Source organism: Rhinolophus sinicus, chromosome 3 (assembly GCF_057876585.1).
Source record: "Rhinolophus sinicus isolate RSI-liver-muscle chromosome 3, RSI-T2T, whole genome shotgun sequence".
NCBI lineage: Eukaryota > Metazoa > Chordata > Mammalia > Chiroptera > Rhinolophidae > Rhinolophus > Rhinolophus sinicus.
In genome coordinates, this window is record NC_142503.1 from 120,535,878 (window position 1) to 120,557,497 (window position 21,620).

At 39.6% G+C, this 21,620-nt stretch overlaps 1 protein-coding gene across 7 annotated transcripts in view; it reads right to left on the minus strand.

Moving 5' to 3' along the window:
* The window catches only part of AKAP6 (A-kinase anchoring protein 6), a 475,966-nt gene that overhangs the window by 255,072 nt on the left and 199,274 nt on the right, over positions 1-21,620 (minus strand). The gene's annotated exons all lie outside the window — the stretch shown is intronic.

The window sequence follows — 21,620 nt, forward strand, 5'->3', positions numbered from 1 at the left end:
ACGTAACCTGTCCTTCGGATTTGTTTTTTGATTAATGTTTTTAATGCTTAACTGAGGATAGCCTGAGACTGATGTGAGAATAGATGAAAATTCATTTTCTTTATCATGCTTCTCAGAAGCTGCAATTTTGTTATTAAGGTTTCACATAGATAATAGTTTAAGATTCATAACCCTTTAATTCAAGCAATTGATTGGCCTCAAAATATTTATTAGAAAAAGGGGAATTGAGGAAGGTGGTAAGGAGAAAGGCAGACAAATTAACACTCAAAAGTACATTCCTGTCCGTCAAAGGGGGGATACAGCCAAGATGGCAGAGGCCCACAGAGTTGGATCAAACTGTCCAGCCATTGTTGCCAACCTATCAAGTCTATCACCCCACATGGTGGTGTGTCCTATAGTTTCCCATGTTCCTAAATGCTACCCAAAGTTTCTCCTGTTGAAAACATCCAAGTGTCAGAGGACAATCACACCCATTCTTTTGAAAAATCTCTAATTTTCTCAGATTGCAACTGTTCTAAATGCTAGGAATCCATGCTAAGTAATTCCTTTTGTCCTTTCTCATATATTTAGTCTGTTGGAAATGAAGTCCTAATTCTTGATACTCTCATAATTAAATTCTATGAAAAATTAAGACGACCAAATGTCCTTACAGAAATATTATCTGAAGAACCTCATCAGAATATCAGAGTCTAGATAGTTGATAATTGTGAGATGAAAACAGTATTTTATAGCATTAAATAGTATTTACTATTGAATTTGGACTTGATTTGTTCTATCTGTATATATAAATTGGTTTAGGGAAAAATTAAGTCAGGAAGTAAATTATTTTGGAAACAACTGGTTAAATCCAAGAAGACAAATGCAGTAAAATAATTTATTTGAAATGTAACTATTCATCATCTTCTCTTCCTCAAAAACAAAAAGCAAAAAAACAAAACAAGCAAACAAAACAATGTGTATGCATGTGGTTGCATGGGTACGTCATCATAAAAGGCTACTCTTGTCTAAGAGTATTAAACAATGTGTGTCCGATTTCCTAACAGAACTATGATTACAGAGTTAGCTGAAATCCATGGGATGCAAATTAGGCAAAACCCATGGAACACAGTTGAAACTTTCTGGATGATCTCTCTGCAGAGCCTAGCCATACAGCAAACCCAAAGCTGTCTGGTATGGAGGAAAGTGGTCGTTTCAAGGCTTTGTTCTGGGTTCCCTCCAAATTATATCTCATCCTTGCCAATTTTCATTTGTTGCACATTTTCCCAACTCTTTTCTTGCCAGTGGTAAAATGTTTTATCAGTCACATTAAAACCTGAGAAATACCTGTGTTTGTAACTGGTAGTAATAAAAAGCTAAACACTCCTCCCTCTTAGGGAGATCTTAGCTTTCCATCTTCCCTCCTGCTTATCTGTGTAGCGCAAGAACAAAAACAGAAATCACGAAAGCAAATAAAACTGGAGTCTATCCGATTCTTGATACCTTTGTCACTTGCTATTTCTCCACCTGTCCCAGCCCCTTTATGTGTGTACTGTCCCCAGGGTTCTGTGTAGTGACAGGGACAGTCTTACCATCCCTATTTCATGAGATACGCCTTTTAGGAAGACCGAGTAAGTGTCACTCAGTACACTGAGCCATGAGACGAGCAGGAGAATCCACATTTGGACGCATATGGCAAACACGTAATGCTCATTTTCAGAAGCTCTGCTAGAGTCTTTGTGGTGTGAATGAAGGAAAATGAGGCTGACGCAAGCAACGACATAGAAAAATGGGGGAAAATACAAAACTTTACTTATTTTGTAATACAGATCAAATCCTAGTACAACAACTATTGGTTACTCATTCATTCTTTTAACAAATAAATTCTGCACATTATTGGGAATAAAAAGATAAATGTCACTGCAGCAAAAAATTTCAGCAGGACATAAAGCGTGTCTAAGCGCTGGCCTAGTGAATTCAAGTAATTTTAATCATTTTTAAAAGTTTTACAGTCACTAAAGAGTAGGAACACTTTCCTGGATCTTCCTGTGAAATGTATTCTGCTTGTATCAGAATTCTATCTGTACCCAGTTTTGTTTCTATTCTTAGTATTTGACCTGTCTATGTTTGCCTCTCTAATAGTCTGAGTTACCGGACTGCCAAAGTTGACTATAAAATTAGATTTTCTTCACGACACAACCCAATGCTGCCATCACACTACATAAAAAGCACATTTTATGCAACTACAGGCTGTTACAAACCTTTGAAAGGCCACATTTTCGCCTTCATTGTTCAAACTCCTCCTAATGTATCTTATACGTTGTCTCTCCCCTGTCATTTTCTACCACTAGTGTCCGTATTGTCTCTTTCTGTCCCTTCTTCCATTATCATTCTCTGCCTTCCTGCCCAGTTCTCCAAGGGGCACAGTGAGAGTGACCCAGGCGTCCCAGGCCACTCCCTTAATGGTTTCCTTCTGGGTGGGTCCCTCATTATACTCATATTTGATATGTGCTCTGAGAGCCTGTAAACTCGATTGGAGCCAAGCCAGGAGTCAACCCTCAGGAGAAACCCTGGTCATCCAACTTAGGAGAAAACGGAACAGCATTTAGCCTTGTGACCACCAGTTCGCAGTACATTTCTCACTTTCAGATCATTTGCACTTTGAAAGTTCTGTAATGAGGTGCTTCGAAAAAAAAAATCTGACTTTTAAACTTTCTAAAGCATCAATCTTTTTAAAGACCAAGAAAGCACAGTGAACGTGAATGTAAATGTACACTTACAGGGTTGTGAAAAATAATTTGCGAGAGCTCTTATCTGGTTAACATGCATCTGAAGATTATATTATATTATATTATATTATATTATATTATATTATATTATATTATATTATATTTACATTTGAGTCTTGCAAAGAGCCACACTTTCATGACAGGTTAAAAATGTCCATTATGTCTCTTACATTCCTACCTATTTCTCTCCAACAAAAAAACTAGTTTGGTTAAGTATGAACTGTTGGGGGTGATTGCCGATGCTCTCTGGCAACGCAGCAATAAAAAGGAGAGCCTTCTTTGTGCTAGATATGGGGCCCGGAAACAATGATACAGTAGGAAAAAAGATTATGGTCTCTGCCTTATGGACCTGAAACCTAGGAGAAGTTTCTTATAGAGTTATATAATTTTTAGACCAAAGTGAAATTGAAACTATTTCTCTAAAAGGGGAAAGGATATGTATACAACAGGAAGTAGATGCTGTATTGTCATCACGAGCCTGTGAAGTAGTGCTAATTATGGTCATTTTACAGATGAGGAAACTGAGGGTCCAAGGTGAGTGACTTGCCTCATGGCAGAGTTGGGACGTGAACCTGTATCTCACTCCAAAGTCTGTTTCTCTCACAGCACCACACTGATGTCTAGAAACAGTGCTTCTAGAGACACATTATCGGACCCAGATGAAGAAGAAGAAACATTTCTTCCCAGTGCCACAGTCTTGGTACTGCGGTAAAATTCTCTAAGCTCTAAGGCCTTCCCCCTTCACATTCACCACTTTCTGTTAATTTTTCTGAAAGGGGACCTGCGATGAGGCTAGATGCTCAGCAGGAAACATCCTCTTGGGGTAAGGGTAAGAGGAGAGCATTTCCTTTTAGCAAGCAAAAATCACTGTAAACTTCATTTCTAATTTACAGAAAATTTAAACGAAAAATTTAAGGCAGTTACATGCTTGAATGAGCCATTCTACCAGAGTCTCAATAACAGAGGAGTTTGACTCAGTTCAATCACAGAGACGGCCTTTGGTTCTCAGGAGGTCATTCAGCCTGTGACCTGAACTGCTAACTTCCTTTTGGTGTTTATTGTCTGGATGTGAGTGTGTGTGTGAACGTGTGTGTGTGTGTGTGTGGTGTGTGTGTGTGTGTGTGTGAACGTGTGTGTGTGTGAAGTGTGTGTGTGTGTGTGTGTGTGTGTGTGTGTGTGTGCAGCCCCAGAATGATATGCATTTCTCAGTAGACAGAGGAGTCAACTGTGATGTCTAGCTTAGTCTAGATCAAGCGAGGGGCTTTCAGACAGGGACCTACTGAAGAACATTAAAAAAGTGAACCACTATCAGTATCTTTATGGAAAAATTGGTCCGCCTCTGCTGTTGAATCTTTTAAACCATTGAAAGGTATTTCTTTCTTTCTGAGTATTCCAAGATTAAAGGAGTTAGTGAACGGTCTCATCTGAACAATGCTAGCTGAAACAATCAGCAATCTTCATAGAGCATCCACTATGTGCCAGGACCTTATGAAGGTATTTTATATACAAGATCACTTGGGTCTCATAAAGACCTGTGAGATGGGTACTATTGTCACCCCCATTTTACAGATTAGAAGACTGGGGCTCTGAGAGCTGAGGAGACCTGCCCAATGCTGTGTGGCTGGAAGCTGGTGGACTCAGCGCCTGAATCTGGAAAGACTCACAGACACCACATGGACGGCCAGCTGAGCTAACAATTTAAGTCCCTGGCGGAAAGTAGAAGATAAAAAAAATTTGAATAAAGATTAATTATGAGGAACAGGAGAGGGTCTGTTGAAAGAGAATAAAAGAACATGCTCATCATGAACCAGCGTGGATCATGTTCAGAGAACAACAGTTGCTACAATCAGACAAAAGTGGGTTTGAGTCCAGGCACCGTCTACCTCTCACTAACAGTATAAACTAAGTAATGAGCGACCAAAGGTCTCTGGAGCTCAGCTTCTTCACCTGCTACATAGGGACAGTAATATCTGTCTTGGGGTCACATAAGAATTTCAAGAGAAAATATATTTGAAAGCCTGGTGTAACACTAGGGCTTGCTACATGATTTTTAAAAGCCATTCTTAATTAACAAGTTCCAATGTGATCTTCTATCTCATTCACTGAAACTGTTTGCATTAGTCACTAAGTATACGGCACCGTGCTAGGTGCCGCCGGGGAGATGGATGAGAAGAGTCCCCTCACATGGGAGTCACCACATGGGAGGTGGTACCAGCTACTCTGGGCATTCAGAGGAGGGAGGCATAGCTCCTATCTCAGATCATCAGATGAGGCCACATGGAAGGGGCAGCGTCTGAATGTGCGGGCTGGCAAAGATTTCCCTACCTCCTATTCCACTGGCACGTCTGAAGTGGATTGCATTACTCTATCTACAGCCACAAGTTTAAGAATTATCTGGCCCAACTTTTCAAAATGGGACTCACGCTTTGAAACCAGCCTTAACATTAGCAATGGCCACCCATGAGTAACCACAGGGAGCTGTGTTTAGGCTCACCTGGTAAAATCAGAACTCCATTTAGAAGTACAATTATGCATGGGGATTTTGTATGTATAGCTACCAACACATATATTCAATCTTCCATGTGTGCTTAATTCTTACGACTAGTTCCTATATCAAAAGACTCGTTTAGATGTTTACACAATAGCACCCAAATGCAATCCACCTTTCCTAACCACGTATCTATGTACTTAAGGTGCCACCAAGACCCAGGGGCTCAAGACAAAATGCTAGGGAGTTAAAAGTGGTGCTTTGGACTCTGCTTCCTCACCATTTACCCGCATTCCTACCTACAGTATCCAGCACATGACAAGGAATTGACAGGAGGGAGGGTATGGCATGAGCTTTTAGAAGAAAGATTGAAGAGAAAATGATATGGTGTAAGGCGGTTTTAACTCTGATTCCACAAGAAAACTCAAATACTGAAATGTTTTATGAGATATTTAGCTTCATCTCTAAAGGTTGAGTGCGACGTCTTTAGAATATAAAACTATTCCTGATAAAATCGTCCCAGAACAAAGGTAAAATGCTGTCAGTGGAATGAGAAAGCAAAAAGGGCATAGAACGGTATTATCTAAAACTGACCAGGTGGGAGGTTCTATTCTGAACTCAGTATCATGCAGAATGGATAAATTGAGCTGGGTACCCAGTTTCTTCAAATACTATTGACAGTGGTTTCAACTGGGAAAAGAAGAACCCAGAAAGATCCCTGAGTCTCATAAAGGTAAAGGGTTTCCTCCAACAAATCCAGAGGCTTTCAGTTCAGTTGTTCCCTGTTGGTTTATAAAAAGAAATGATTGACAATTTTAAGAGCAAAAGAAAATTGAAAAGCATATTACCAAAGTCTAATAAAAATGGGAATGATTAAAAGAACTGGGGATAAACTGGAACTAATAATAGGTTAATATTAATTGAGCACTTAGGTGCCAGGAACTTATTTAATCCTTAAACAATCTTATGCTATAAGTTTCCCACGCTCTCTTTTCATAGAAAGGAAACTGAAACATACACAAACTCAAATCCAGCTGTCAGGAGTGAAGCTGGGAGTCCGCCCAGGTATTCTGACTGCCGCAAAGCTTTGCTTACTTACTCTTGGGGAGACCTTGACTCCAGCACCCCAATCCTTTAAGAGCACTACATGTGATCAGACCTTTATCTGCCTCGAAATCCCAAACAAGGACCTGAGATGCTCAGACCTTAGAATTTAGGATTATGCTAGTTTAATGGCTTAATTGTAGATTTTTTTCATATCTAGTATTAAAAACAACAATACTGAACATTCGGGTGCTGACTACCTTCCAGTTATTCTTCTAATAACGTCTGTAGTCATTTAATCATCGCAAATGTCCCTACTGTACCGATAAAGAGGCTGAAGCATAGAGGAGTCATGTTAGTTATTAAAGGTCATAAAGCCATTAAATAGATATTAGGTAATTCTGTTCCAGAGGCCACTCTGTGAACTACTAAGCCACACCGCCTTTCTAACCAGACTTCCTCCCACAAGGTTCACAGAGAGAAAAACAAAGGATAGTAGCCTCCACGGTTACTCATTCTCATTTCCCAAACCTCTGTGAGAACCCCACCCTTCGCCACACAACTTCAGCCATGCCCATCACAGGCACCTCTGTTTTAGGTATCTATCCCTACCCTCTGTGCTCCCTTTTCAGTCCTTCTTTTTTTCTCTTTCTTGATTACTTTTTCTCTTTTGCCTTTTCCTTCTCTTTCCTCTTCTCCTAGCCCCTTCCCTCTCTTGTTCTCCACTTCTCTCTCCTTTCGTTTCCCTTCCTTCCTCTCCTCTTCTCTCTCCCTTCTTATTTTTTCTCTCCTTTTTCTACAGCTCAGAGTCTCCTCTGCCCTTGTTGGAGCTAACAATCACTTTTAATAAACAACAATTCCCAACAGGTCCCTAAAGTTCTAATGAAAAGGGCTGACTCTTTAACGCTGAAGTGCAAAGCTGAAAATGTTGTTATAATCCTGTGTTAAGATTATATCTAAGGACTTCCCTGTTTAGTAAGACCTCCTTGTAAATCAAATATCTGGAATAAAAATGCACGTGATTAGACGGGACTGCTTGTATGATATACTAAGGTTATTCAAAAGATTACCTGTGATTATTGAGTTGCTGTTTATCTAAACATTCTACATTTTCCTAGGAAATATACAGTTCTTTAGTAATAACAAAGTCAGTATTCTTTTTAGGAAAAAAAATGGAATTCCATGAGAATTTATCATGTTGAATAAGCAAGAAAATAACCACTTTCTCCCAAAGAACTTCAGGGCAGCGAGTCAGTAGAGGGTAACAACCCAGCCGCTGCTCTATCATTAGAGCCAAGAAGACAGAAAATAGTATTATTGAAATACATTTGCTTGGAAAAGAGAAAAAGAAGAGTTTCCACACACATTAGAAGCACAGACCCAGTCTTCAAAAGGCCCTAGTTCAATTCTCCCATTTTATAGATGAGGAAACTGAGGCTCAAAAAGATTCAGTACTTCACTGATAACAGAAGATCTCAGGTGTTTTGTCCTCAGATATAGAACTCTAATTGTTCACTTCAAAGTATTCACAGACATCCTTTGGACAAAATTTTTACAGTTCAAAAAAAGAGACAGAATTAGAGTTTTTAAGAGTAATATAAACTTTCAGAGTACTATTAATTTAGCTAATTATTATTATTAACTATTAATATACGTTGTGTATATTATCAGGTAGCATTTGGCTAGCCGAAATCAAGATTAAATTGCCTTTTTTGTTCAAACTCCGTATGTGTGCGCACACATGCACACGTGTAATAGGTCCTTTATTCAAAAATTATTTATTGGGAGCTACTACGGATCAGATATTGTATTAGTGCCTGGAACTCACACATTCATGACCTAACTTCTCTTACAGACTTCAGAGCACAGGGATATAATCAAAGCGTGGTATGTGTGATAATGTAGATCAGCAGTTGTCACAGTTAGTCCTAGACTCCCAGACACTGTTAAGAATTACTGAGGGCTCCGAAGAGCTTTTGTTTCTGTGGGTGATAACTATCAATACGCATTTTAGGAAGTTAAACAATATTCATGAATTCGTTTATATATAACAATAATAACCTATTAAATATTAACACAACACATTGTTATAAAATAAGTATGTTTTCAAAAATAGTGAAAAGACTGGCATTCTTTTAGCTTTATGCAAATCAGCTGTATGGTCCTCACCCAGCAAATCATACCAACCAATCACTACCTTTCCAACACATTTTTAAAATTTTTCCATCTTTCACAGTCAGGGATTTGAGGGACAATTCTAAATCTATTGGAGACCCTTCCCTTTTTCCCAGAATACATTGTAATGACTCTCCATCTGGTTAAAGAGTGCTGTGGGATTATTATTTACAAGGACATAATTATAAATATAATATGTGTAAATACAAATTATAAATAAATAAGTTCATATTATTTATAAGGTTATATGACAATATTATAAACTAGAAGTTTGCTTGCATTTGTTTGAACACACATTTATAGCATAAATTCCCTTACATAAACTTCCTAAGATGTCAGAGATGTGCATTAGCTAAAATTATTGGGCCAATTAGAGGAGAATTATCTCTAATACAACATAAGACTCATCTGTCAAGGCAGGATGCCCAGAGTCTCACAGAGATGAGAGCTGCAGGGATGTAGGGTGACCCAGGAAAGGGGAGGGGTGACCTTAAACATTGTGGGTGGGGTCATGTAGGAGGCTGAAGCTTCATAAACACCAAGGTGGCTGAAGGTGGGAGGAGAAAACAGGGTGGTAGCATTTGATCCGAAAAGGCCAGAGTCATTTAGATACAAGGAGATGCTACGGCCTAACCCCTCCCCTCCCATGTAAGTAATAACAACAACAACAATAGGAGCTAACTATTTCTTGAATGCTTTCTACCTGCCAGGTACTATTCTAAGCTCTTTACATATTTTAACACATTTAATCATCACAACTCTATGTGGAAGATACACTTTTAACCCTATTTTGCAGGGGAGGAAACAGAGAGGTCAAGTCACTTGCTGAAGATAACACAGGTGGTAAGTGGTAAGCGGGATCTTGGGCTTAGGCAATATGGCATGAGAGAGTGCATCGTTAGCCATCACGCCCCACCACCAGCCAGCTCCATAAAAGTCCCTTCACCCATTAATACATATGGCTCCAAAAATCTCTTCCTACCAGATGTATCTTATCCTTTTCCATAGAGTTCCATCTACTGCTTTTGAGAATAGTCATATTTTTGGTACCTTGAGCAAGACTAGTTTTGGAGTTCCTTCCAGCCTGATGTACCTTATATAAAAATATGTCGTGGGAGAGGAGTGGGCACGATACGATTTCTCAGGAGCCTTGTATCCCATTAAGAAGACTCTGGTCAGGGCAGTGGACACTTGAACAAGGTGAGGGTTAGAGGTGCTGACCTGCGCGTTGTCAAAACTCCACATGTAACTGAAGTCGGCCCTCCACATCCATGGATTTCCTACCACAGATCGAAAGTACTGTTTTCAATCCACAGTTTGTTGAATCCACAGATGCAAAACCTGGGGATATGGAGGGCTGACTGTACGTTTATTGAAAACAATCTGCATGTAAGTGTACTCATGCAATTCAAACATGAATTGTTCAATGTCAACTGTAGTCTCTTGAATACAACGGCATGTAGCAAACAATATTAAATCAAATGCAGTGACGATAGGATAAGGAAAAAGGCTTTAATGCAACTTTATTTTGGAAGAATACAAATAGCCTTCCCTATGCTATAGGAAAAGAAAGAAAACAAAACAAAATATTTTTGTTAATTTAACTTATCAGCTTTATTTTTATAAGGTAGAAAGAAAGATAGAAAAGGGAGAGAGAGAGAGAGAGAGAGAGAGAGAGAGAGAGAGAGAGAGAGAGAGAGAGAGAGAGAGAATAAGGGAGTGCTAAGACTAACAGTTTGAGAACTTGTAAATAATAATCCTACAGCACTCTGTAACCAGAAGCAGGGTCATTGAAATATATTCTGGGGGGGAAAGGAAGGGTTTCCAATAGGTTTTCTTTCTATTAGCTCAGATAGAAAGAAAAAAGAAAAGTACTAGATTGCCACTTGTGACGTACACTTTTCTCTCTGTCTGTCTGTCTGTCTGTCTGTCTGTCTGTCTCTCTCTCTCTCTCTCTCTCTCTCTCTCTCTCACACACACACACACACACACACACACACACACACATACACACACACCTTTCTCAAGCAAATAGTACTGAATAATCTATAGACAAATCCAGAAATATCAGAGCACCACCTATAGGTGACACCTCTCCAGTTTGATTACCTTAAAAGCATTAAAAAAGGAAAATAACAACCTCCTTTATTCCTAGATAAACAAGGAAGGCAGATGGTAAAGCCATTAGCTTCCTAAAAAGTGATGCACGGAATCTCATGAACCTGAAATGTGGAAAGTACCTGGGCCTACAATTACAGGCAGTACCTTTCCTGGGTAACGTTGCTTGTTCATCATGCAAACTCCAGGCTGATACTGTGTTTCCCCGAAAATAAGACCTAATCTGAAAATAAGCCCTAGCATGATTTTTCAGGATGACATCCCCTGAACATAAGCTCTAATGCATCTTTTGGAACAAAAATTAATGTAAGACCCAGTTTTATTTTCGGGGAAACACGGTATTCTGTATATGGTAGCTCCACAGCCTGGAACATCGTCTTACATCATGAGTGACCCTGACACAGAAAGAACCCCCTCTCTTGAAATGACTTCCCCCTCTTGTCTGAACGGAGCATCAGCTGGCAGACAATTTTAAGACATAATGTAAAGCCTGCCAATGGGAATGTTTCCGATCTGCTTTGTTTAGCTGACTTTATTTGCTATAAATTTAGGTGAATCCATATCTAATTCTTACTTGGTTACTCATTTGTTTACTCTCCCCATTGTCCCTGGTCTCTTGGCATCTTTACAAAGTCTAGCAAGGCCCCCAATTCCTCTCGGATGTCTGGTCCTTCTCCTATTACAGTGCTAGGAAGGCAGCATGGAGAGTTTCCTACCTCCGGGCTCATTAAGGCCACAGCATCACATTCACTTACCATTATGATCCCCTAAGAGAAACTCCCCCGGAACAGAAGCCAACCACGTTGAAGTGATACATTCCAGTGAATATTTTATAGAGAAATGGCTGTTTCTCTTAGTTATGCCTCATAGTCAGTCTCTCATAAAATTTCAGAATTCCGAAGTATCTTAGAGATCATCCCGTTCAGTTTCTTTATTAATGTTTATATTTCAAAGCTGAGGCTTGGGAGGTTAAGTTTCCAAGATCACAATGTTACTTAGGGGCAGATTTAAGATTCTTATTCTAACTCTTTCTACTACTGTTGATGCAAACACCTGGCATCATAGGAAAAATCATAATAACGATAAGGCGAGTATGTATGTAGCCTTTAGAGTTTACGACGAGCCTTCGCTCTTTGTAATTTCGTACAATAATCTGTGCATTGGCAGGATGAATATAATTAACATTCCATTTAAAGACTAAGAGGTTTAAACAGTAAACTTTTAGTGACTTACTCAAGTTTTCATGACTAAAAAGTGTGGAATTGTGAATTGGGCCCAAAGTTCCTGCCTTCAAGTCCTATATTCTTGAATAAATTACCAACTTCTCTATGCATCTCTGTCCTCATTGGTAAAATAGGGATATAATAGGAGTGTCTGCATCAAAGAGGAATTTTTTTTTCTTCTGAATTAAATGTGACGATGTGTTAAGTGAATAAACTTCTTAGCATCTTGCGTGACACATCGGTGGGCAACACATGTCAAGGTCGTGTTTTGGTTTCTTAAATTGCTATCGTTCCAAAACACCTTACTACTTACGTAAAGTCATTACTTTAGGCTGAAGGAGAAAGATTTCACTAATGTCTTGTTTAGTTGAATTTAAACATAAACTACTGAGTGTATCCTCTTTGGAGTTTCATTGTTATAGAAATAATCGCTGTCAAAAAGTGGTTAGGTGCTATCATCATCTTGATACAGCAAAACATTATTTAATCGTTTAGCCTTTCAATACCAAGAAAATAAAGAACTACTTTCATCTAAATGTTTAAAACTGCGAACAAAAAACTGCACCTTCCCTGTATATTTCAGAGGCCCCAAACCAGATGCAGTGACAGGATGCAGCCTCACGGTGGCGGTAAATCATCACCGATACAGCCTCAAGACCCAGCGGAGACTCCGCGGAAACCAAATTGACGCAGGACTGAGACATTCCTAGCGTGTCAACCAGGAAGGAATTTGCTTTGGATCCCTGTGGCTCTTGTCTCCCAACATTGAGCAATAACCTTCACGTAATGTCTCAACAAATCTATTAGCAGTGTTAATTCATAGAGTATTCCTGGCTTGCAACGAATAAAATACACACAAAAGATTATCAGCCTTTAAAATAATTGTATAGCTTTATTTTTATTTATTTATTTTTTAATGTTACGTTGTTTCACAATTCTCAACTTGGATTTGGCCACAGCGTTTGCATGTAAGATACCATTTATTCCCCCACTCCTTCATCTACTGTGAATCTTAATTTCATTTGTCCCTTGGAACCAATTATTAAATTCCGTACATCTCCAGGCCTCCACATCTCAGCTTGAAATCTCAACTCATGACCCCCTTCCTCCACTCTATTATTTATTTATTTTTTTATCCACTCTCTTATTTTTAAAAAGCCACAACATTTTATCGATTTGTCCTTTACAACGTCCCCCACCTCTGTCTCTTTCTTTCCTCCGTGGGCTTCCAAAACCACAGTTCAGATCCTTTTTTCACATGTGCAAGCTATTGCAAAAGTAGCCTTAGAGCCTTAGCTCCCAACCTTGACCACACATCAGCATTGCTTGGAAAGCTTTAAAAAATACTCACCTCTGGAGAGCCTGACTTAACTGGCCTGGGGTGGAGCGTGAGCCTGGCATTGTTTTCAAAGCCCCCCCCCCCCCCCCCCCCCCCCCCCCCGCACACACACACGTTACAATCTGCAGCCACAACCCAGAACAACTTCCACAGAGGTGTAATCCGCATACCACAGCCAGATTCACCTTCTCTGAACTACCAACTCTCGGGGACCAAAGTTTTAAGGAGTTTCTCATCTTCCCAAAGATGACAACTTAGTGACTTGAAGGCCCAATCTACGTTATGGATGTATTTTATTTGGCCTGTTTTAAAATTGTTCAAACCGAATGGTAAAAAAATTGGGAAAGGGCACCTGAAACCCAGATTTCCTACTTAAAAACAAACAAAAAGAAGCCAGATGTTGCTCCACAGGGCGCATGCTGCATGCACCACCTCCTGGAGCTGAGTAGTCCTTTAGACGTGGCACTTACCCTCCAGTTGTTCAAGCCCTATCACGCGCCACTTACACCTGGCTGTGTGACTCATTCATGTTATCTGTCTGACCCTCTTAGAGTCATTTCAACTTGTAACTCCTAATCTAGGGGACAAAGTTCAAACTGAATGATATATTCACCTATTTATTTGTGCATTCATTAGACAAGTATTTGTTTGTTGTCTGTGCTAAGCAAACACTTGAAATTCAAAACCCATCATAGTTTGGCCCTATTCTTTCTTTCTAGCTTTATATTTCCCTTCCCTTCAACAAACTGTATCCTAATTAGCAGGTGGTTTAAGAGACATCTCCCTCCCAGTGTGTATAGCCTAGAGGCTCATTTCCCAAACTCCTTTGCTCCTGTGACAAAGTCTGGGCCAAGTGAATAGGAACAGAAGTGACGTGGGTCACTTTCAAGTCATATCTTCAAGAAGAAAGCTGGGCGCTCTCCACTTCCCCCTTTTGGTGAGCTGGCACAAAGACACAGTATTGGGGAGCCAGAGTATAAGAGCAACAGAGAGAAGGTACCTGGATTCCTAGATGGCCTCTATTTTCCCTGGACTCCCTGCCTATCTCCTGTTATGTGTGAGAGAAAAATCTTTGATCTTACTGCATTTTGAGGTTTCGTTGTTTATAAAGGTTTAGCCTGTACTCCAAAAATACCCAGCATCTCTCCTTACTATTTCCTAAATATACCTTGAACAGTCTTGCCCTTAACCTTGGCTTATGCCAAAGCCTCTGTCCTCAACCTACCTCCTCATCTCTGCTGTCATCTAAATTCTACTTAAAGGACCAGCTCAAACAGTCCTTCTGTGATGCTTGGTCTAGCTACACTTGTTACTATCTCTCTCTGCTTTCCCATTGTATGACTTTCTGCTTGGTACCTAGCAAATATCATCTTACTTCATAAGCACAGAGCCTAGAATTACGTTGTCATTTGTCTCTTAAGTTCTAAATCCAGAATCGAAAACAAAAATTTAGGTTGTGCATAGTATAAATAAAGAAGAGTACTCAGAATTCCTGCAGCATTCTGCTATTATATCTCTTGTGGAATAATCATCTCAACTACCAACTCAAGTTCAATGTCCAATCCTTCAGGACTCTTGAATCTTTCATTTTTAATTATAAAGCTGAGCCTGCCCAAATGTTTAAGAATCTGGCTTGTTCCTATATATTTAAACTAAATTCTGTTGTCTTTATTCTTCCATCTAAACAATTCCTCAACTCTCTGAATACACTAAGAAATGCACTGAAGAGATCACGGGTTCAAGCTTGAATGGTGATGGAGACCCATCTCATAGTGTTCTCATATTTGGAACCTGAGATTCTCTAGAATGATATTAGCGGGAGAAAATATAAGATACTCTTGGCCGTGGCGGGGGGGGAGGGGGGTGGAGTTTAAAAGGAAAATAGGTGCCAGAGAGTGAAAATTATATAGTCCATAAGAAAAGCAAAAAAGGGAATGGGAGAGAAAATACAAGAAAGGGAGCGAATTCAGAGACAAGAGGAAGACTAGCACTTGAAGGAAAAGGTGAGCATAAGGGAAAGATACATATGGAATGAAATGCCAGTGAAGAACCGTGGAATCCGATGACCTTAAAATGCTTCCTATCTGATAGGATGTTCTTAAGAGATCATTGTCACTGCCAAGGAGTGGACTACTACTTCACCAATATTAGGAAGACTGGTACATGGCTGGTATAAAAGAAACATCAAAGGCAGTTGAGAATTAAATTTATAGCACACCTTGATTATAAGTTACTCTGAGGTGAATAAAGAAAGATACAGCTGTCTTTCAATGGGACTTATTCAAATTACAAATCAAGTCAAGAATAGCCAGGACTTTTTAAAAAAGGAGTGACTCCCATGTCTTTGTTTGTTTGTTTGTTTGTTTGTTTTTTAAAGATAAATTCCAGAAGATGACTTGGCTTTAGCCTCGAAACTGTGTCCCATCCTACAAGAAAGCCTGGGGTGAGATCTTTAAAACATAATAGCTAATCACACTGAGACAAAAGGAAAGTGAATTCAAAGACGTAAACCTAAGACATAAAACTTCTAGAAGAAAACGCAGACAGAGGAAAAGCTTCATGACTTCAGACATGGCAACGATTTCTTGGATATGACACCAAAAGCATGGGCAACAAAATCCAAACTAGACAAATGGGACTACATCATTCTACTTAAACATTTCTGTGATTCAAAGGACCCAATAAACAGAGTGAAAAAAGGCAACGTACAGAATGAGAGAAAATATTTGTAAATCATATATGTGATAAGGGCTTAATATCCAGAATATATAAAGAACTCATACAACTCAACAACAAAAACTCAAATAACCCAATTATAAATGGGGCAAAGAATTTGAATAGACATTTCTCCAAAGACGATAAGCAAAAGACCAATAAGCATATGAAAATATGCTCATGCTCAACATCACTATTCATCAGCAAAATGCAAATCAAAACCACAATGAGATACCACCTCACACCCATTAGGATGGCTACCATCAAACACACATACACAGAAAATAACAAATGTTGGCAAGGATGTGGAGAAATTAGAACACTTGCATACTGTTGTTGGGATTGTAAAATGGAACAACCACTATGGAAAACAGTACAGAGTTTTCTCAAAAAATCGATAATAGAACTATCATATGATCCAGCAATTCCACCTCTGGATATACACCCAGAAGAATTGAAAATGAGGTCTCGAAGAGAAATTTGCACACCCATATTCACTGCAGCAGTATTCACAATGGCCAAGAGGGGGAAGCAAGCCAAATATACACCCACAGATGAGTGCATAAGTAAAATGTGGTACATTCAAACAATGGAATATTTTTCAGCCCTCAAAGAGGAAGGAAATCTTGTCATATGGTTAAACATGGATAAACCTTGAGGACATTATGCTAAGTGAAATAAGCCAGTCACAAAAAGACAAACACTATATGATTCTACTTAGACGAGGCATCTACAGTAGTCAAATTCATAGAAACAGAAAGTAGAATGGTTCCCAGGGACTGGGGAAGAGAGGGAAAGGGCAGTTGTTGTTTAATGGGTATGGTTTCAGATTTGCGAGATGAAAAGTTCTGGAGATCTATTTCGCAATGATGTGAATATAGTTAACACTACTAAACTTTATGCTGAAAAATGGTTAAGACGGCAAATTTTATGTTACATGTTTTTTACAATAACAATGAAAAAAGGAAAAGAAAAGACAGCTCAGGACAACACAATATTACTTTAATGACTGCCACCATCAGTGTGGTATATTGATATGTCAACATACGGCCCAAATGAGGGTAAAAGACAGGATGGGTCCTGTCTGGACCATTTTACCTCTTGGAAAAAGAAATGCAGAAATCAGTGCCAAGTTCATCCTAGGACAACATCTCTTCTGCATTCATGTTCTGGTGTTACTGACTTTTTCCCAGCTCCACGTCTGGGCAGCAGCCGCCTTTGTACTCTTAGCACAGACTTGAATATAATTTCATATAGCCTCATTACAGAGCAAGCAATTAGCTATCGTGTTGCCCCAAAAATAAGACCTAGCCAGACCATCAGCTCTAATGCATCTTTTAGAGCAAATATTAATATAAGACCCGGTCTTATATCACTTATATAAGACCGGGTCTTATATTATAGTAAAATAAGACCGGGTCTTATATTAATTTTTGCTCCAAAAGACGCATTAGAGCTGATGGTCTGGCTAGGTCTTATTTTCGGGGAAACACAGTAAGTATTTGCTGCACTGAATCTGAAATAACTTACGTGCAAGGACATCCTTAGCTGGCTCCAAAGAAGTTTTTACAATCGGGTTAGAGATATCCCTGAGATAAAATGCTAACAACAGCTGGGTCACTGAACTGTAGCTGAGATGCCTGAATCTTGCACTGAAAGACATTTATATCTCTGGGGAAAAAAGGGATCAGCTATGTCATGCATCCATCAACTTGGTACCAATGAGTTCAACCGAACAGTGCCATGTCTTCCAGGATGAGTTTTGAGAACTTAGGGTGAGCAGGAAGCCCAGGATATGAGAAATGAAGCTGGCACTATATCTCAAAGGACAGATCTTCTGAAACGCTGCACTGAGGTGGCACCACACGGCACTGTATCCTGCCAGCTGCCATTAGGAATCATCCAGCTGTTCATGTGGCATCAGTGACTATCCACCTCAGGGGCCAGCACATATTTTCTATAATGGACCAGGTAGTGAATATTTGGGGATTTGCAAGCCATTGGTCTCTGTTACAACCACTCAACTCTGTCATTGCAGCAAAAAGCAGTCATAGGTGATGAGCACAGCTATGTCCCAGTAAAACATTATTTTAAAAATTAGGCATTTGGGCCAGATTTGGTCCATGAGCTATACTTTGCCAACGCCTACTACTTGTATCACATACATCCAGATATCATGCTGTTAATTTTTCATCATTCTGTTTTGATTCCATCTGCTCCAGATATGTCCTGCTCTCCTTTCCCTTTATTACTTTTATTCTATTAATAGTTTTTAATTTTTTAATTACAGTTGACAAACAATATTATATTAGTTTCAGATGTACAACATAGTCATTAGACATTTAAACAATTTATGAAATTCCCCAACTAGTCTAGTATCCACCTGGCACGATACATAGTTATTACCATATTATTGACTATATTCCCTGTGCTGTATTTTACATCCCCGTGACTGTTTTTATAACTGGCAATTTGTACATCTGAGTCCCTTTCCCTCTTTCACCCATCCTCCTAGCCCCATTTCATGTGGCTACCGTAAGTTTGTTCTCTGTATCTATGAGTTTGTTTCTGTTTTGTTTGTTTGTTTTTTAGATTCCATATATAAGTGACATCATATGGTATCTGTCTTTCTCCATCTGACTTAATTCACTTAACATAATACCCTCTAGGTCTATTCATGTTGTCACAAATGGCAAGCATTCATTCTTTTTTATGGCCAGGTAAAATCACTGTAACCACTTCTTTATCCATTCATCTATCGATGGGCCCTGAGCTGCTTCCATATTTTCGCTATTGTAAATAATGTTGCAATGAACATGGGGGTGCATGTGTATTTTTGAATCAGTGTATTGGGGTTTTGCGGGAGTAAAAACCCAGAAGTGGAATTGCTGGGTCATATGGCAATTCTATTTATTTTTTTGAATGTATCATAACAAATTAGTCTAGTTCAATGGCTTGATTCAGTTTTTCACTTTCAATTTTAGGTTTGGAGAAGCTCTCCTAGGAGGTATGCACTCACAACTGAGATGCTGATTACTTAATCCACACAAAAGGGTCTGAGGAAATCAGCCACTTTTGAGCAAAGCCTCCTCAGCATCCACAGGGAGACTAAGAAAGGGACCATCATTTAAGAACTCACAGAGTTAACGATGGCATTTTTATTTGTGGAGAAGGATCGGTTGCAACTGTTTTCCTGGGTTTTAAAATACTGCTTAATCAATACGTTTGCATTTGCTTGCATATGTGTAAAGCCCTTCTTAAAGAATCTAAGAACGAAAAACAACAATGATCCCCTAGAGAGAGGTGGGAACACAAGATGAAGAATAAGGATAGGACAGAGTTTTTACTGGATATTTTTAAACATATGTTTTTTAAACCATGTGAATGCATTATCTACTCAAAGAAATTAGTTTTCCTAACAAATAGGAAATATGCACTAAAAAGAAACCTTTCACATTCACAAAACCAGCCTGCTAAAGGAGACACACATATGAGGAGTGCAGAGTGGAAGGAGCCGAAAAGGCACCTAACACACTCGTCACTAACGTGTGATCCCAGTGACTCTGCCACAGCCCCAGAGCCTGTCACTGGTAGTGGGCTTCTGTGTGCCTTCTGCCTTGTGGTCTGGGTGACCCAGAGAGAAGAGAGGGGGAAACCTAGGGTGTGATGAGAGTAGGAAACACACCCCGCTCATCTGGTAGAGTTGGAATCAGACGCAGGACGGATTCTTCAGTATTTTATAACTCTTAGTATCGAGCTAGAATCCATCTCACGGAGCTCCCCACGCCCCCTTTCTTGTCTTGGTGTGTGCCACGTTTATATACTCTTTCCAGCCACCTCAAGCTCTCTTGTTACTGCCTTCAGATAGGGTTTCCAGGCGGGAATTCCCGCCCGTTCTCAGGAATTTTTTTCACTTTCCCGTTCCCGAATCCTGAGATATAAACTGTTTTCTGTTCTCCACGATGAATCGTGTCCACAAAGTGACAGCCAATACTACCAACCCCTGGGTTCAAGGAGCTGATTTTCCCGATTTCCTGACCAACTTTTCTGGGGATTCGGGAATGGAAAAGAGAAGAAAATTCCCAAGAATGGGTGGGAAATCCTGCCCGGAAACCCTAGCGATAAATAGGAAAAATGTCTAAGAGATACATTGTGAGTAGTACATTTATTTTCTATTGTGGGTATTACGAGGTTCAAGGAGCTGATTTTCCTGATTTCCTGACCAACTTTTCTCAGGCTTCGGGAAGAGAAAAGCGAAAAGAAATCCTGAGAACTGGTGGGAATTCCCGCCTGGAAACCCTACCTTCAAATAAGCTTTAATTTTTAAAAAGAAACTGTTATTTGACTTCGCTTTCATCTATCATCCTTTGTCTCATATACTGCTTTCACAACTCAATTCCTTGAGCTGTTAAGGAATGATTCTCTCTCACTCCTTAATCATCTATAGTATAACTTCTACCTCCACTTTTTCATTAAGTCCCTTTTTCTCTAAGGTCCTCATTGACTCTTTGAAACAAACCTAAAGGCTGGATTTTTCCTTTGTCCTTATTTTTCTTGATCTCCCTTTTGCAAAGAATGGAGTTAATATCCATCGTGCTAAACATCTCTTCTCCCTTCATTTACTTACACCTGAGAACGCTCTCTGCCCCTTCCTGCTCTCCACGGCTGGGCCTCTTCCTAATTCCTGCCTCATAACTGAGCTACAATTGAAACGCATTTGTCACCCTTCTTGACTTCTCCATCCATCCTCATTCTCTCAGGGAATTTGTGTCTTCTCAAGACTTTATCTAGTGGGAAGGGCAAAGGAGATGGGGCTTGAAGTCTGGCTCTATGACTTATTAGCTGTGCAGCTTAGGAAATTTCATCTCTCTGAACTCAGTTTCCTCTGCCCTAAAATCGAGATGCATTCATTCATTCATTCATTCATTCATTCATTCATTTGTCTTGATTGAGCATCTATTATGTACCAGGTACTATTCTAGGTACATGAGATTCATTAGCAAACTAAACAGATAAATATCCCTGCCCTCATGGAGCTACCATTCTAGCAGGGGAGACAAATAAAAAACAATAAACATACCAAAAATGAGAATTATATAAAATGACAGACTATGCTGAGAGCTGTAGGAAAAAAAGGAGAATTAGATTACACCTTTTAAAAGGTGGTCAAGGTAGTCTTCCCTGAGAAGTTGTTATGAGCAAAGACTCAGGAGAGGTGAAGGAATTAAAAATGAAGGCACCTTTTGGAGAGGACACAGGCAGAGGGGACTGAAAATCCTGGGGGCATACTCTGCTTGTTCTGAGAGCAACAAGAGGCCGGGCAGTCACTTAGTAGCCACCTGGGTTACCAGAGCGACCGTCTCAGTTTCGGTGTGACAGGGCTTGTGTTCAAGTCACCCTCATGTTACTTAACAATGGCCCCAAAGCACAAGAGAAGTGATGCTGGCAATTTGGATACGCCAAAGAGAAGGCGTAAAGTGCTTCCTCTAAGTGAAAAGGTAAACGTTTTCAACATAATTCATAAAAGAGAAAAAAAAGTCAGGCGCTTGGGTTGCTAAGATCTACAGTACGAATGAATCTTCTATCCATGAAATTGTGCAGAAAGAAAAAAGAAATTTGTGCTGGTTTTGCTGTCCCACCTCAAACTGAAAAAGTTAGGGCCACAATGCGTGCAAAGTGCTTAATTAAGATGGAAAAGGCATTTAATTTGTGGGTGGAAGAGATGACCAGAAGACACATTCCAGGTGACGGCA